The sequence below is a fragment of the Typopeltis vanoorti genome, chromosome 17 (genome assembly GCF_054136105.1).
Source record: "Typopeltis vanoorti isolate ZY-2024b chromosome 17, IOZ_Tvanoo_1.0, whole genome shotgun sequence".
NCBI classification, from domain to species: domain Eukaryota; kingdom Metazoa; phylum Arthropoda; class Arachnida; order Uropygi; family Thelyphonidae; genus Typopeltis; species Typopeltis vanoorti.
Window position 1 is genome coordinate 114321639 of NC_143565.1, and position 13562 is coordinate 114335200.

At 34.2% G+C, this 13562-nt stretch overlaps 1 protein-coding gene across 4 annotated transcripts in view; it reads left to right on the plus strand.

Annotated features, from left to right (window-relative positions):
* Positions 1–7718: 7718 nt before the first annotated feature.
* The window catches only part of LOC150097813 (synaptotagmin 1-like), a 153763-nt gene continuing 147919 nt past the window's right edge, over positions 7719–13562 (plus strand). For all 4 annotated transcript variants that reach the window (XM_090406867.1, XM_090406868.1, XM_090406869.1 and 1 more), the window contains exon 1: positions 7719–7849. The gene's annotated coding sequence lies outside the window, so the exon portion shown is untranslated. The remainder of the gene's footprint in view (positions 7850–13562) is intronic.

Here is a 13562-nt window from a genome sequence, read left to right on the forward strand (position 1 = left end):
TGGAGGAGCACTGTCGTGCACCGAAATCACGCCGCTTGTCAGGAGTCCCGGTCGTTTGCGTCGAAAGTTGGCTTTCAGTTTGTCCAACATTGACCAACAAAGTTCTTGATGAACGCCTAGGAGATCCCAGAACACTGTGACCACGACTTTTCGGACAGTGGAAACAGTTTTGAATTTTTTGCGCATTGGAGATTGTGGATGTTTCCAGATCATGGTGTCTTGCTTGCTCTTCGGGGTAAATTGATGAACCTGCGTATTGTTTCCAGTGACTAGGCGAGTGAGAAAATTCTCGCCTTTGTCACTGCATTACAACAGATTCTCTAGACACACGTACGTGCTGCCTTGTGCTCCTCTGAAAATTGTCGGGGCACCCATGGAAGCACACGTTTCGAAAGCCAAGGACATCGTGAACAATTTCATAGAAAGTGCACTTACTCAAGTATACAACTTGTGCAATTTCACGCAGTTTCACTCTCCGGCCTTCAAGAACGATGCCCTTAATGCGTGAAATGTTGCCTTCTGTCTTACCCGATGAAAACCTGCCTGTCCGATGTCGATCTTCAATGTCACCACCGCCGGCTTTAAATTCATTGCACCACACCTGCTTTTTCGACATCATCTTTGCGCCATACACAGCAAGATGACGGAGAATATCACTTGGTGAAGCCTCTTTTGTTTGTAAAAACAGAATAATTTTTCAGACACCTGTTTTGGATCACACTCACACGGGAGCCGCTATCTTACAACTATAATTAGCTGAGAGACGACAAAGTAGCGCACGCTTCAATGGGGGTCTTTTTTAATATTATTAAAGGATATATCTGTCGACCGTGTTTTATTTCATTCCCTTTCACCATTATTAAGAGAAACAATGTGTTATCTTTCTTTTTGGGAAACCCCCTCGTATATATATATATATATATACATACACACACTAAAGTTTCTAACTTCTCTCTCAAAATTCAGCAAAAATATAATCAGAAATCGTAGCTCTCTTCACTAATATTCGGCCTACCTCTTAAGAGGGAAGGCCAAGTCTTGGTAACGATAGACAAGATAACTTTTCGCACCTCTTTTCCCTCAACAATATCATCCATGAAAATTCAAGAAATTATTCAGTCTGCAGTGGTTTCTTTAGCTGTTATTGAATGGTTTCTTGAGGTGAAGATTTTTATCCTTTCACCACACTGAAAACAATCCTTTACAATGTTTATCTCGAGTTATTACCAGAGAAGAAAGTAGCACACTTTCACTGAGAAGCAGCTGACCAAACAGAAAATGAGTTGCCATCTTCTCCACAGTAATCTCATCTTTGCATTAAGAACAACAGCCTTGAGCACTTCCATCAACGCTGGAATGCAAGGGATTGAGTCCTGACTAAACAGAGCAGCAAAGGCATCAAAACCTAATTCGCAAACCAGCAGCAATGCTGTAGAGAGAGAGAGAGAGAGAGAGAGAAAGATTTTGCAGAGTGAACTTGAACCAAGCGGGAAATCGCTGCACATGTATACTTGCTGCCGATATGCAAATAAATCCTTGTAAATTAACGCGTGTATTAATTGATATATATATATATATATATAAGATTGTTATTTTTAATTTACAAAATCGCAGCGAACTCAAAGAATGACTGAAATAATTCTAAATTGACTGTGTTATCAGGAAGTCCTCGACCTGATAATCTGTCGGCTAAGATCAGCAAACAGCTACTTAAAGAGCAGGGAACTTGTTGGAGAATGTCTATAAACATAAAGCAGCCATTTGCATATAAATATCAATTTATATATGCATATAAATATCAATGTAGCATTCATTACAGGAAACGGTTTCAATAGTAAGAAAGTTAATTTTTGTATTAATTTTGACTTATTCACATATACTTGTATGTTTGCTGCTCTTAATTTTCTGTATAAGTTAGTTTGCATTAAGACGTCTACACTATATAATAAACCTTGAAAAAAGTAATTGGAGATCTCTTTGCAAGTCACATATCTCAGACGCTACTTCATAAAGTAGGCTACTGTTGCGCTAGAAAAACAAAAATTGAACTAATAAGAAATGCGATAGATTGTGTTATGTGAAGAGTCGCTGCACACTCTTCTGCTGGGGTGAAACCCATATTTTACTTTAATATCATTAATTTTTCTGTTGATTGGGGGAATGAAAAGAAAATTAATTTACTTGACATCATCGCTGTCCATCAAATGCATCCGAGCAGGTCGTAAGCTGATGGAAAAGACCTTGGTTCAGTGATTAAATTCAAGGATGGTCCCCTAGATGCTGTAATCAACCCAGATGAGGATTTGTAAAATAAATTGAATGGTCGTCCATCATCACACTCTTCTGCACATCCAAGATCCAAGATCTGTTGAGTGAATGAGACATTTTGGAAACCCCTTCTGAGATATCATAACAGAGTTATAATTGAAGCCAATGACAATTCAACACATTATTAGCTGATGTTCCTAATAAACCGATTATTCGGTGCATCTATGAAGAAGTTAAGTAAACTGTAATACGATGCAGAGTTCAAGGTTGTTTCCGGCGTTTTCTATTCGTAGCGACAGGCAGACGAAGAAAGAGAAGACTTATTGATTTCCCAATATCTTTGAGATAGATAATCTGAGTGCGAGTTATACTGAGAGAATCCCAATTGGAATTTCCAATAACATCTGGTTTTTCTTTATTATACTCTGAGTTGTGAATAGAAACTGGTAATCAGTTCTGTCCAGCAATATTTCTCGTTTATCAATAAAAATTGCTGAAACGATTTAGAGCAGAAAATGAAGAAGGATGGTAAAGGTTTTTATTGAGTTCCTGCTTCGATTTCTATTTGCCTATAAAAATCACATCTCCTTTAGTTCAGACTTTTTTTTTTCAAACGAATTTCTTCCTTGCAACACTCGACATTAAAAAAATATGCTTCATTGGCTTCGTTTAAACTTTTAAGTAGTAATTGGTTACTGAATTACAACTGTCTGTTGCCAATGGAACGATCTCCAGTGTGCAAATCGTTCTAATAACTTCCTTCTAAATTATAGCCAAACATCAAATTCAATGTTTAACCCAAACTATTACGGCTTATCAGATTGTTGGGAATATACGAGCTCGCTATATAGCGAAAATATATAAAAACACTCTCGTAGATTTATAAATATATTTTTAAGAAAATACTTCAGAACTTTATTTTAATTTGTATTCATTAAAAATTATTTCAAATTTTGAAAATATTTCACTTAAAAATAATAATTTCTTTATATACCATTTGTTTAATGATGTACACATAAGTTAAAAGTAATGCGACTAATGATGTGATAATACTATTTCATCATGTGCAAGAACTTGCTCATTGGACAATAATTTGATTATCTGTACATTACCGGACTGGTTAGATCAAGTGTTTTTCACACCCAGTCGAGCCCGAATCCCGCCAAGAGTATTGCGTGCATTGTTATCGTCTTTAAAATGAATATCATCGCCCCTCCCCCTTTTTGGAGGCCTTAAGTGGCTTGAAAAAGTTCCATGTTTGGTCTCTAGAGAAGGAGTTCTAGATCAGGTAAATATGAATGAAAAATTAAAAAAATTAATAAAAAAAAACTCGATAACCTCCTTACCCAATATACTGTACTAATGTGTTATTGTTTACAACCTTTCGTGGGTGGAAATTACATCAAAAATAATGAAATTATAATATTTGAGAAATTAACCAAAATTATTAATCGTCTAGCATATAAATTTCCCACTAACTGCTATAGTTGAATTCCAGTGATACAAGTCAGATTACGTTCTAACTGCATTTCTATGTATCTTACAAATACTATTTATCGAGAAGCGAAAAATGGGGAAATGAACTAATCTAGATAGCATTATCATTAATGTGGTTCGAAGAAACAAAATAAAAAACAATCCCTGTCTCAAAACTGACAATTTAGATGAATTTCAAAGCCTCTGTCAGTTAACAGAGATAATGTCCACTGATTGAACAAATCTTGCTTGGAACCCTCTTATGTGATGCGAGGAATCTTCACAAGAGCTTTTCAACATCTCAAGAGGTGATAGGATTTTCCTAGCTTAAACTCAGGTTTTTCATCCCTTAACTGCAGGCATGCAATTTACAGAATAGTAGATTGTACGGATAGAGTTAACTGTTCATGGTATCAATTAGGTTTAGGAAAAGCCTATCTGACCTTTGACTTTAATACGACGTTAAAGGAAAGATTAATGTCTCCTCATCTCATCTTAAGGTGAATAAATAAAGTAAAAAATACAAGGAAATCGATCATTATCATACTAGTCCCTTTTAAATCACATAGAACATAACTTTGCATCACTATTTCGGAGAAATCAGTAATTTAAAAATTTCAAGCATTATAGAGCATATACTGTAGAAAGCCCTTCAAAACGTAAATATTAACAAGTCATTTTCAGTTTCATAAATTTTTGTAAACTGTATGTTAAAAGTTTATTTTTCACTTGATTAGAGTATAATAAATTTAGTTTAATCCTTTATCCAAGTGTGAGCAAACAAAGTTTACGCATGAAAGTATCTTCAGGACTGGGGTAAGGTGGTACAACACCATATAGTGCATCATAAGGTGGTGTTGTAAACTAAATTTATTATTAAACTGTATGTTAGTTTAACAGAGTAAATAGTTTGATGTTCAATGCACCGTCATACGCCTCCCATCCTGTATGGAGGGAGTAATTGATCATCCGATCATCAGAGAAATATTTTGGCACGCTGTTCAAAGTATCACTGTTGCTAAGATTTAGGAACAGTTATAGTCGCGAACATAGCTTGAAGCCATTCAGTGGCGGTTCATAGATTGAAATTGTGGGGGTGCTGCAACTTTCGAAATATACATACACACTGTAAGTACAGTGTATACGTGTTGGGATAAAATATCAAAATTATGGTAAAAATTTTAAAAAAAATGAAACATGAAAAAATATTGTTTATTGTCGATAAAATTATACAGTTTGGTATAATTCAAAACTACTTAAAAATAAAATCCATTATCATAACCCCAATAATGTTCTAAAATAAAAACTATAACAAATGTTATGTCCTTTAATTGTAATGTCCAAATATTTAAAGAGACGGAGTAAACACGATAAGCATACGAACACTCTACTACTGGCGCAAACTGCATATAAACAACAGTGGAACTGCGAGACGGACAGTGCCGTATTACTCTAATAACTCGTATCTCACCATGCTTGCGCGCGTAGCAATATGACACTGCGGTAAACACAGTGCTGCTAGCGCCCTCCTAAGTGCTACAAGATGGATTTTTATTATTTTTTATACAAAATAAGAGAATTTTATAGGATTGTTGGTGATAAAATTAAATATTACAAGCAAATATAAATAAATTAATAAATATATTGAGTGAAATTGGGGGTGCCGCAGTTCCGTAGTGCCTATGCACGAGCCGCCCCTGATGCTATTGGAAAGAAATGGAAGGATTTAACAGTCCTAGAATGTATATCCTGAAACAAATAAATAAATAAAATAAAATAAACAGATTCTTAATGAAGGTAACTCTCAAATCTCGAATGCGAAGAGCGATCAACTCGTATAACATCTGTGAATATTCCGTTAAAAGGCATTCCATCTCCCCAAATAATGTTCTTGGATTCAATAATCATCTACGTTTATTTATTCCAGTAAAAATAAGCGCTAGTCCAGTGCATTACAACCGAACTGTTGCAGGGTGGCGTGAAATTTGTGTGGATAGTTGCACTAAAATTTCTGTATTCTACGCATGAAATGTTTGGTGCGATCTTGAAACTGCCTTTGCAGCGAGTGTTTCGAAATGCTTTAACTGTTCATCTATAACAGTATCTTGGGAAACCTTGTTAAAATGGATTTCTTTTCCTTTTCAACCAATCTAACATCCGCCTTGAATGTTATTATCCTCTGTCCTCAAACTTTCTACCTTTTTTAAAAATGCTTTCATTATCGATATTCCTGAGACACAGATGCAGCGCATCCTAAAGCATGTGAAAATATGCAAAACGCGTTATATCCAGCCACTTATATTATTTACCTTGATTTGTTCAAGTCGCCAAAATATTGTAGAAAACTGATTCTTTCGTAAGAGATAAATAATGAATTAACCTGCTGTAATATTAATCATTATGCTGTGGAGGTTAATATTACTTTAGGGACTACGAAATCAATTACCGAAGAACGAATTCACAAAGGAATATACCAAACTCCTTACGCCAGCTGTATCGCCATTTTGTTTCACAACCTATCATAGCGCCCTCTCACAACAATATTATTACACTTGATTTATACAGAAATGTATAACTAAGAACCAACCTTCTGTAAACTGTCGAAATGTTTTTTTTTACGAATTAAATAGATTGTTTTGTTCGAAATACACATTCTTGGGTATAAGTTGCTAAAGAAACGGAACTCAATAGCAATATATAATGTTATTACGATATATATATATATATATATATATATATATATTATTGAAGAAATAGCGATTCCCAGATGTCATGTGAAATAACTACTCACGCAAGTTCGTTGTTTATCAGTGTATAATGACTGATCCTTATAAAGATTTTAGTGACAGTGGCTCAAATGATCGCTTGATATTCGGTTTGTAAGCCCACTTAATATCGTGCGTCAGTTATTCCAGCGCCATTAAAAGTCGTGACGTGACTAGTTCTTTGATCAATAGACTTGTTTTTGTGCAATGATGAGACTTACTTTATATGTCAAAGTGATAGTCTTGTGGATTCGAAGTGCTTCTAGTAAGAATGCGATATTGTTCATCTTTTGTCACTCTCTATTGACAGAATAATTTATTGTGGACAATTTTTTTTTTTTTTTTTTGTAAAATCGTAGCGGGTGTTTTGGGCTGGATGCTCATTATCAAAAAAGTATTCCAATGACTAAGGCGAAACGTGGAGAAGCGAATATGAATGCAGCATACATCAGAATATTGGGCCGTACTTCCAGCTAAGAAGAGAAAGACGGAGACTCGAAACATAACCATGAATGGAGCTGAAATCTTGCTTGAAAAAGGTTTCCATCAGCATAAAGTCTTGACTTGAAGCTTTATTGGCACTTTTGGAATATTAGCGTATATTTTTACTTAATTCATTCTTGATTTATGTAGTTTGGAAACACCACAACAAGCAAAGAATATCCAAACTGAAAGTTTGGATGTCTTTGTTTATCAAATAATAGCGATTCAAATAACATAAATAAATCCCGATGCTACTGTTTACACTTCATGCCAGGCTGCCGACCTTAATTCTGCAAAGAATGAACCGATAGTGTTATTTAGGACAATACCATACTTTTATTAATGAAGGACATTTCTCCATAGGTGAATAAATCGACCAAAGGGAATTTCACTTACGTCGAAGTCGCTGCTACTCAGCACATGTTGAGTGTAGATTGCCTGTGATTGATGAACAATTACAATAATCAAACAATTACAGATTTCCGTTGACATTATACACCAGTAAGTGTAGGAGAGCTATACCCATTCGCTTCACTCTGTCGGACTAAATCGATAAGTACTGCAATTGATCTCTCTCTCTCTCTCTCTCTCTCTCTCTCTCTCTCTCTCTCTCATAAGGGTTGTCATGACAACGTTTCGTTCTATCAAACGGAGTGTGGACGGGAAACGCGCGAATGCGCAAAATCACCGAGTCGCTGCAGTCGGCCAAGAAGTCCTACCTCTGCAAGAGGTTACATGTCGACGGACGCCATTTCGTATAACCATGGGAAGTGAATAAATCTTTGGGTTGTGTGCTAAAAGGAACGGTTGGTGAAGCTATAAACGGGAGAGTAGAGGGATTCTATTAAAATTAGACGGTAAGTTTACCATCCTTTTTTTTTATAACTGGAAATTATGGATTACCGAATAATCAACCCTACTAAAAACCATTGCAGGTCTGGTCTGGAAGCTTTCTAGTGGATTCTTCAGATGTAATAACAGAGAAATTTACTTTCGATTAAAGAATGATAATACAAAATTACAGATATAATAATATAAGGCTATAAATTTTGAAAGTGGTTCTTTTTATAATATTCGCCAGTTTACGCAGGCTTTAAAATTCGTGATTTGAATTCTGAAAGCCATTCCTTCATTTATCACTGAATATAAAATACGCTATGTATACGCCACACAGATATAAGAGAGAAATACAGAGAGAGAGAGAGAGAGAGGGGGGGGGGGGCATTATGAAGCATATGGAAGGGTAGGCATGTGACTCAGAATGCGCCTTGTCATTCTCTTTTCGTTCATAATATAGTCTTGTCTCTGACTTGGTCGAAATCACCTTCCGGCGGAAAAGGAAAGAAGACGTTATCTCCCTTAATGCACAGGTTTCGTGTGATAGTCTTAGAGAAAAAGATTGTTAACTTCTAGGGAAAAATATCGCAATCTAGAGGTCAACAATACTGTTATTCTGTTATTAATACTTGTAGTGCTATAATTATTTTTTAATTCCAGCAACGATTAATCATTTACGATTGTTCATTAGAATTTTTCATTCATATTCCTGTTATTCATTAATTATAGTGTTCAGTTACTATTCTTCACTAAAGGTCATTGCTTAGTGACTTACCGCTTTACTATTGACTTCACCAAAAGTACTGCTTCACTAAAAGTACTGATTTCATTGTAAATAATACTCTTTAGTTGCTATTGTTCATGAATATTGTTGTTCAGTTGCTATTGTTCTTTAATACTGCTGTTCAGTTGTTTGTTACTAATCGTTACTAATGTTCTGTTGCTATAATTAATTAAAACTATTGTTCAGTTCATATTGTTACTATGGCTATTTATTTTGTTACTGTTGTTCAGTTAGTATTGTTACTGTAGATAAATGTTGCTGTTACTATTGTTTAGTGAGTATTGTTACTGTGTCTAATTGTTGTTGTTGTTGTTGTTACTTTGTTCAGTTAATATTTTTACTGTGGCTAATTTCTGTTGTTACTATTGTTCAGTTAATATTGTTTTTCTGTAGGTAACTGGTGCTGTTATTGTTGCTAATTTCTTTTGTTACTGTGTCCAATTAGTGTTGTTACTGTTTTTAGTTGTTGTTGTTGTTACTGTGTTCAGTTAATATTTTTACTGGGGCTAATTTCTGTTGTTACTGTTGTTCAGTTAACATTGTTTCTGTAGCTAATTGGTGCTGTTATTGCTGCTAATTGCTTTTGTTACTGTGTGCAATTAGTGCTGTTACTGTTTTTAGTTGTTGTTACTATTGTTCAGTTAATATTGTTTCTGTAGCTACATGTTATTGTTCTTGTTGCTAATTGCTCTTGTGACTGTGTCCATTTAGTGCTGTAATTGTTTTAGTTGTTGTTACTGTTATTCTGTTATTTTCACTGTTATTCAGTTGTTATTGTTACTGTTTTTTTCGGTTGTTATGATTATTGTTTTTCACTTGTAATTGTTACTGTTGTTCAGTTCTTAGTGTTACCCATTTCTGAGTTGTTATTTTTTCATCTGGCAAAACCAGCAACACCGTCAGGAAAGAGAGAAAAAAAAACATAATATATATTATGTTTTTTTTCTCTCTTTGGATATTACTATTTCTTATTAAATCAAATAGAATTTGAAGTATATTTTGGATTCTCATATTTAAAAATAATCAATATTATTCATTATAATATCATTTTGTGATTCTCAATTTAATCTAACGTGATTGATGATGTTCTACTTGGATAAAAACAATTGGGAAATGTTCATTTCTGTATTTAAGTTGTAAATTCTCATCTCATGTTATTCTCTCTGAAAAAAAAAAATGGTAAAGCAGAGAGATCATCATATTACTATTGAGATATAAGGAATGCACTATTCCATTAGATTTTTTTTTTAAATTAAATTTAAAGAGCTGTTTAAATCAAAAATTTATCAGAAGAAGAAATGAGCGTCTCTTAAACTAGGTCAGAACGTGTTTGGTTCCTAACATGACTCTGGATTATTAAGTAAAGCCGAAATATTCAGAAGGAATGTCATTAAGTATATCCCTCGAAAGATGATTTGCGAGATAAGGAACGAAAAGGGAACTGAAATGAAAAGGGATCCTTTTCCCTAAATGTTGTGTGGAATCGATTAAGCAAAAGCGAGCGAGCGAGAAGCTGAAGCAATTATTTTTAATACTGCTTTTGCTATTTCGAAAGAGTGTTTATTACTAGAGATGTTTAAAGACGTTTTTATTGACACTGCATGCATTTTAGAAACTTGCATTTTTTTAAAAAAGATATGTTTGCGAATCAAGCCAAAAAAAAAAAAGATATTTGATTGTCTTTTTAAAAAACGCAACTGATAAAATCAATACAACGAAAGAAATATATTAAAATTTGAAAAATTAATTCCCCTTCTGGCACTTTGCCAAATGCGCTGAGACTGAACTCGTGACCGATTGTCGGCGATAGCTTCAATTTTCTGCAATGCGTCTATCGCCCATCTTTGAGAGAATTACTTTTTTTTTCGTTATTCGATCCTAAATAGTATTCTACAAACTTGAATATACAAAAGTATTGTATTTCATTCTTCGTCTACCTATTTTCCATGAAAAATTCTAACGACAATCAAATGTTTTAGCCTTTCCATTAGGCAGACCATTATTTTTGTTTTCTTGTGGCGTGCAGCGATATCATAGCCGGAGCTACTCTAAACCGGTCAAATCGCGTGCTGTTTTTCTGCCCTTGAAAGCGTCAGTAATGCTTGGAATGACTTAGTGGTAGGTCCTTCTCCATGGAGCTTAAAGGCCTCTTACAGGTTGCGAAATCAGCAGCACCCCCGTGACCTTGATAACAAATGAGTAAATAAAAGCAAAAGTAGGTAACGATGACATCATTTGGTTGGAAAGATCTTGGTTTGAATTTCGTCTAAGAGGTGAGGAATATTTATACGGATTTTTGCCTAAAAATGAGTTAGTTTGTCTCTTACCGAGATGGCAGGGTTTTCCTCTCACACATGCAAACCAGTGAACATATGTAGTTGAAATAACAACATATATCTCCATAGTTCTACATCTTCTATCTAGAATTATGGAGATATATGCTGTTATTTCTGAATTTCGACTCTAGCAACTGATACAATCAAGCCAATGTATTATTTTTGTTGTTCTTCTGGCCAATCCGCTTGTTTGATGAGATGAAAATCAGAATTGCGAGGAAGAAAAATCCTTCCACCTCCGCATGAGACAGATTAACTTCACTTCATTTGAAATACCATAGAAAGACACTCAAGAGATACCCAGCCTGTCCTATTAATAACGTGATTTAGCGGAAAATCTTCACTTGGTTCAAAATATTCCATGTTCCTAATACATAAATGAAGATGACCATGAAACGCCATCAAAGTTATCACGTGTATGTTCTGTTTTTGTGATCTAAAATAATTTTCTCAAAGTACCTTACTTTTTTATCGTTAGACCAAACATATTTATGTGATCTATGTTTTTATTATTTATTTATTATTATATGTATGATTTGTAAATTATTTATAATTTATATATAATTTCTTACGTAATTCATATTTAAGTTACTGTTTATAAATAAACAAATAAAGTTCTAATTACTTGCAACAAACGCAAATAATAAAGATATACCTGAGTTCATGATTATAAATTGATATGCCATGTTTACAGGATGCTAATTTCTTAATAAAATTCGCGGAGTATGGTGCCGTTTGTAGATCAACACGAAGGGAACTTGATAGTGTCACAAAAGAAACATAATAGGGTAATGTAAAATATTGCGATGGGCTGAATTTGGCGAACAGAAAATACTAGCTAGGTGTTAAGGACACTGGAATAGCATCAATAGCATTGCATTTTGCATCCGTTTTCTCAATGTAATCAGCTTTCTGAAAATTCACATCAATTCACGCGGACAAGACAAAATTAAGAATAATCTTAATTTTGGCTGGTCCGCGCTTTCTGGCAGAGCAATTCAATGCTATTCTTAAGGTCTGTCGTTCAAATTATATTTCTCAACTTCTTTTGTTCTGTACATTGCATCTTATTCCATTCTAGCGCACATCTATTATTTTTTTATCATAACTGACTTTTATGATTATTGGCTTGACTGTGCATTTAATTTCACTCGATATTTTTGTGTATATTTTCCCTTCATTCATTCCAATCAGTTTTGATTATATATCTGCATCACTGTCACACAGATCTTTCCATTGAATTTGCGTTTCCTACCATACTTATTGGTCATTTGTAAATGACAGAATACGATGTAGTATGGTTTTTATTGTCAACTTCTTACCAAACCAATAAATTATGATGACGAATAAAGGCCAACTTATTCTGATCACTATTGTGGATTGTCGTCGATATTAAACTGTTTTTTTTTTTATCATATCGTTGTCCAAATGGAATCTCTAGGTATTCCATCATGCAGATATGCCTTTTCAAAATCAAGGAGAGCACGGACCATAATGTCTATTTTTTAAAAAGAATTTTGTTGTGTTTTTTGTCATAATATAAAAGACATTTCTTGTTCATTTCTCCCTCTGAATTACAATCTTAATATAGTTGACCACTGTTTGCTCATCCATTTTTCAGTGTCTTCATTATGGTGCTTAGTACATTTGAGACTGTTAGCCTAATCTCTCTAACCTTTCGAAGCCGTCTTAATGTTTACAGACGAGTGACTGAATACTATTCTTCGATCTTATGGTATTACTCTTTCTTTCCATTCTTTTATAAACTTCCACATCCAGTTTTATTTTAATCCCTCTAGATAAGTCCATTCGCTTCCGCTTGTTTTAGCTCTGCTTCACTTGAAGTCCTTTTGTTCAGTGTTAGACGATGAAGTAACGACACTGATTTAATTACGAACAAATCCCCTACTGGATTTATAGCGGATTTTTTAACATTGAAGTTGTTTTGATAAGATTTAGATAGTATTTGACGCAATCGTTAAGGAAATGAAATAAGTATTCGAAAACATTCGATATCGAATTTTTACTGAAATTAAGGGAGAAATATTTCAAAATAAGATCTGTGCTAAAACACGTTTAGAATTTGTGCATTTGAAGTAGGTGAAACACTTTTTTTCAGACAGGAAAAAAAGTGTTTCGATAATAATGATGGATCTAGATGTCCAAGAATATCAAAAATGCGATGAAAACGTGTTTAAAAAGTGAAGTATTTGGTATGAAAAGATAAACATTGACCTTTTAAAATTATAATAGTTGGCGAATTACCAAGAGAGCGAGAGAGAGAGAGAGAGAGAGAGAGAGAGAGAAAGAGAGAGAGAGAGAGAGAGAGTATAAAGAAAGTGTAACCATGGTTCCAAAAGCTCTCCTTAGAAATGTCAAGAGCAGTTTTGTGTGAGGAGAATAAAAAATCCTCATCATACATTCCTCATCGGAAGTAACGCTTGTATATTCTTGAGATATATTCTCTTACATAGAATATATCTCAAGAGACAGTTTCGGTCTACAGAACAATATAAACAAAAACACAGCAGTCATTTGAAACTTTTACAAGGTTGTTGGAAAATCGAGAAAATGTGTTAGAAGTGTATACTAGGAAAACTTTAATGGTGATCA